The following is a 5,768-nucleotide window of genomic DNA, read 5'->3' as shown; positions in this document are numbered from 1 at the left end:
GATTGCTCTATGTGCTTCACTTAAATCTTTTTGAGCTATGGAATTGCTCTAGTACTTCACTTATATCTTTTGAGCACGGTGTGCTTTAATATTTTTGAAGAAATGCTCTCATGCTTCACTTGGATTTATTTGAGAGTTAGTAATTTTGAAGAAATTCTCTCATGCTTCACTTATATTATTTTGAGAGAAGAAATTTTTTATGCTCATGTTCTTCACTTAGATTTGTTTGAGCTATCAAAAGCAACATATGAAATTAGTCCCAAAGTGATAGATATTCAAGAGGAATATAATAAAAAAATTCATGAAGACCATTGGAAAAAATAAACTTGATTCTTTGTAATAGTTTTGCGATATGGTGATAGTGATATGTGAGTCATGTTAATGAGTAATTATGCTTTAGTAAGAATATTGATGTTAAGGTTTGTGATTCCCTATGCAAGCACGAAAGTCAATAATTATGCATTGAAATCACATCCTACTTGTGGTGCATTATTCGGTGTTAGTTATGCTTAATGCTCGCTTATGTGATTTTTTGTTTCTTAGTTGGATGCTTCTCAATCTTTTGCTAGCCTTCACTTGTACTAAGTAGAAATACTACTTGTGCATGCAAAATCCTTAAACCCAATTTTGCCACACGAGTCCACTATATCTACATATATGCGGTATTTCCCTATCATTCTAAGAAAATTTTTATGTGCCATCTTTAATTTTCAAAATAAATTTCCTTTTTGTGTGCTCGTAACGCTCATGAAGCGGCAGGGGGTGGCCAATATTTTCCATGCTAGATGTGTTATTCTCAAGATGAGTGTTTATTCACTTGTCATTGCACAAGAGTACGACAAAGGTATTAGGGATGCCCGGTCTCGAAATGAAAATGAATTTATGTTATGTTGTCAAATAATAAATTCCTTGAAAAATGTTGGTATGGACGGCACCCATGGATTCGGTTAGCCGTGGAATGTGAAAGTATGGTGGAAAAAGGAATAAACTTTATTTTCTGTTTGGGAACCACCTATGATATATCTAGCATGGAAAGTGTTGGGAATTACTCGGTCGTTTTCGTTGACAGGGAAAGCATGCCGCCCAAAATGTTTTATCTCTATCTTTTTTCGCTTTGAGCTCTAGCACCTTTACAAATCCCTACTTCCCTCTACGGAGGGCCTTTCTATTTACTTTATGCAATTTTATTTTTTATTTGAGTCTCCATCTTCTCTTATAAAACACCAACTAAGGGGCACTATGATCGTACTTGAGCATTGGGTGTAGTTAATATGCGAGTGCGTTTTTCATGAATGGATCAATGACTGAGCATAATGGGCTAGGGATAACGGCTTTAGCGTTGATATTTTGAAAGGACATAGTTGCGATATGCTTGAGTATTGAAATCTTCATGTCAAAACTAGATTATTGCTTTGAATCATAAAAAAGTCCAAATGTCCATACCACAAAGGAAAATAATATCTAATGAACATGTTAGACAACATTCCACATCAAAAATTCTGTTTTTACCATTTACCTACTCAAGGACGAGCATGAATTAAGATTGGGGATGCTGATACGTCTTCAATGTATCTATAATTTTTTATTGTTCCATGTTGTTATATTATCAATCTTGGATGTTTTACAATCATTTTATAGCAACTTTATATCATTTTTTGGGACTAACCTATTGACATAGTGCCCAGTGCCAGTTGTTGTATTCTGCATGTTTCAATGTTACATCGCAGGAAATCAATACCAAACGGAGTCCAAACACAGCGAAACTTTTTGGAGATTTTTTTGGACCAGAAGACACACGATGGGCCAAGGAAGTACCAAAGGGGGGCTCCGAGGGGAGCAGAACCCACCTGGGCGCGCCTGGGGGCCTAGGCGCGCCCTGCTGGGTTGTGCCCACCTCGGCCGCCTCCCGCCCCGCCTCTTTGCTGTATAAATACCCCGAAAATCTAAAAACCCTAGGGGAGGAGATGAAACACAATCCAACCGCCGCAAGTTTCAGAAACCACAGATCAAATCTAGACACCATTACGGAGGGGTTCATCATCCTCATTGGTGCCTCTCCGATGATGCGTGAGTAGTTCATTGTAGACCTTCGGGTCCATAGTTAGTGGCTAGATGGTTTCCTCTCTCTCTTGATTCTCAATACAATGGTATCTTGGAGATCTATTTGATGTAACTCTTTTTGCGGTGTGTTTGTTGGGATCCGATGAACTTTGAGTTTATGATCAGATTTATGTTTTTATCCATGAAAGTTATTTGAGTCTTCTGATCTCTTATATGCATGATTACTTATAGCCTCGTATTTCTTCTTCGAATCCTTGGTTTAGTTAGGCCGACTAGATCGATTTTTCTTGCCATGGGAAGAGGTGCTTTGTGATGGGTTCTATCTTACGATGCTCAATCCCAGTGACAGAATGGGAAATGACACGTATGTATCGTTGCCATTAAGGATGACATGATGGGGTCTATTCCTACATGAATAGATCTGTCTACATCATGTCATTGTTCTTATTGCATTACTCTGTTTTTCCATGAACTTAATACACTAGATGCATGCTGGATAGCGGTTGATGTGTGGAGTAATAGTAGTAGATGCAGGCATGAGTCAGTCTACAAATCTTGGATGCGATGCCTATATAATGATCATTGCCTGGATATCATCATAATTATTTGAAGTTCTATAAATTTCCCAACAATAATTTGTTTACCCATCGTATGCTATTTTTCTCGAGAGAAGCCACTAGTGAAATCTATGGCCTCTGGGTCTATTTTCTCATCATATATGTTCTGATCTATATTGCTATTTGCCTTTTCTTTTATTTTCAGATCTATATTATCAAAAACCCAAAAATACCCCGCTGAATTTTATTTACTTTTATTTGCATCTATCAATCTACTACAATTTTTATCCCGTCAACTTGACAATTTCTGGCATCGTCACCCGAAAGGGATTGACAACCCCTTTAACACGTCGGGTTGCAAGTATTTGTTCTTTGTGTGTAGGTACCGTTTACATAATGTTGCTTGGTTCTCCTACTGGTTCGATAACCTTGGCCTCATCACTGAGGGAAATACCTACCGTAGCTGTGCTGCATCATCCCTTCCTCTTTGAGGAAATACCGACGTGGTTCAAGCTGCATCATGGAGCGGCGGCGAAGTCAAGAGAGAAAATGGGGAGGATGGAGTCGTGGGTCCGGGAATGGTTTTGGGTGGGTCGGGGGTGTCAAAGGCCTACATGGCTGCTGTCCGGACTCCCGCAAAGCCCCCCACATTTGTCTCGGGTTTGTCGGGAAAAGTACATCTGGACCGCTCGACGGACCGATACATGCCACGTTGGATGGTAAACCGCGTCTGGACCATGCGGTCCGGACAATTTGCGGGCGGTATGAGGGTCCGCCTTGGAGATGCCCTTAGATTTGAGTGAAGCATATGGGTTATTGTTTTCCTTCCTTAAACCAAGGCGACAGGGAAAACTCTTCTTTCCAAACTTCGCCAGCGATTTCGTGGATTCGCCTCTGATCTGCTTGCCGCTCCGGCGGCCGGTGGCGGGGAGGGGAATCCCGATGCCTCCGCTCCGGTTAGTACTTTAGGTTAGGGATTTTTAGTCCTCGCGGGTGGGGTGCTCATGTGGATGGCGACGCTATTTTTTCGAGTTTGTCTTCAGGGTTCCGATCCTTCTCGAGTACGTTTGTCTGGACGTAACGGATGGAGCTCAGACGTAGATTCCCGTTGTCTTTTTGGGGAGGTGAGGTTGGGCTTCTTGTCCTGCGGCGAGATTTGGCGTCAGGTACTTCAGATCTATACGCAGGTTCAAAAGCGACGACTGCGGCTCTAGGTGTTGGGGAACGTAGCAGAAATTCAAAATTTTCCTACGTGTCACCAAGATCTATCTATGGAGAGACTAGCAACGAGGGAAAGGAGAGTGCATCTACATACCCTTGTAGATCGCTAAGCGGAAGCATTCAAGTGAACGGGGTTGATGGAGTCGTACTCGTCGTGATTCAGATCACCGATGATCCTAGTGCCGAACGGACGGCACCTCCGCGTTCAACACACGTACAGCTCGACGATGTCTCCCACGCCTTGATCCAGCAAGGAGAGAGGGAGAGGTTGAGGAAGACTCCATCCAGCAGCAGCACAACGGCGTGGTGGTGATGGAGGAGCGTGGCAATCCTGCAGGGCTTCGCCAAGCACCTACGGGAGAGGAGGAGGTGTCACGGGAGGGAGCGAGGCGCCAAGGGCTCAGGTATGGATGCCCTCCCTCCCCTCCACTATATATAGGGGCAGGGGAGAGGGGGGAGGCGCAGCCTTGCCCCTTCCTCCAAGGAAGGGGTGCGGCTAAGAGGGGGGAGGAGTCCATCCTCCCCAAGGCACCTCGGAGGTGCCTTCCCCTTTTAGGACTCTCCCCTTTTTCCTATATCTTGGCGCATGGGCCTCTAGGGGCTGGTTCCCTTGGCCCATGTAGGCCAAGGCGCACCCCCTACAGCCCATGTGCCCCCCCGGGGCAGGTGGCCCCACCCGGTGGGCCCCCGAGACCCTTCCGGTGGTCCCGGTACAATACCGATGACCCCGAAACTTGTCCCGATGGCCGAAACAGGACTTCCTATATATAAATCTTTACCTCCGGACCTTCGTTCCTTTCTCTCTATTCTGCCATGGTCGAGCTTTAAGTCTTAACTTCATACCTTACATCTCAGGCAAGAACTCCTTCTTTGACTGATCCATCTTGAACACCTTCAAGATCACGTCAAGGCATGTGCTCATTTGAAAGTACTATTAAGCATTTTGATCTATCCTTATAGATCTTGATGCTCAATGTTCAAGTAGCTTAATCCAGGTTTTCCATTGAAAACACTTTCCAAATAACCCTATATGCTTTCCAGAAATTCTACGTCATTTCTGATCATTAATATGTCAACAACATATACTCATCAGAAATTCTATAGTGCTCCCACTCACTTCTTTGGAAATACAAGTTTCTCATAAACTTTGTATACACCCAAAATCTTTGATCATCATCAAAGCATACATTCCAACTCCGAGATGCTCACTCCAGTCCTCAGAAGGATTGCTGGAGCTTTGCATACTTATTAGCATATTTCAGGATAGACAAAACCTTCCGGTTGTATCACATACAACCTTTCCTCAAGAATCGTCGAGGAAACAATGTTTTGACATCCTATCTGCAAGATTTCATAAATAATGCAGTAATTGCTAATATAATTCCAACATACTCTTAGCATCGCTACGAGTGAGAAAGTCTCATCGTAGTCAACTCCTTGAACTTGTCGAAAAACATCTTAACGACAAGTCGAGCTTTCTCAATGGTGACACTTACCATCATTGTCTGTCTTCCTTTCAAAATCCATATGTACCTAACAGCCTTACGACCATCAAGTAGTTCTTCCAAAGTCTACACTTTGTTTTCATACATGGATCCTATCTCAGATTTTATGGTTTCTAAACATTTGTCGGAATTTGGGCCCACCGTCGCTTCTCCATAGCTCGTAGGTTCATTGTTGTCTAGCAACATGACCTTCAAGACAGGATTACTGCACTACTCTGAAGTAGTCGTATCCTTGTCATCCCACGAGGTTTGGTAGTGACTTGATCCGAAACTTCATGATCACTATCATAAGCTTCCACTTCAATTGGTGTAGGTGCCACAGGAACAACTTCCTGTGCCCTGCTACACACTTGTTGAAGTGACGGTTCAATAACCTCATCAAGTCTCCACCATCCTCCCACTCAATTCTTTCGAGAGAAACTTT

The sequence above is a fragment of the Triticum dicoccoides genome, chromosome 3B (genome assembly GCF_002162155.2).
Source record: "Triticum dicoccoides isolate Atlit2015 ecotype Zavitan chromosome 3B, WEW_v2.0, whole genome shotgun sequence".
In the NCBI taxonomy this organism is placed as follows: domain Eukaryota; kingdom Viridiplantae; phylum Streptophyta; class Magnoliopsida; order Poales; family Poaceae; genus Triticum; species Triticum dicoccoides.
Note: the sequence above shows the minus strand (reverse complement) of the source record.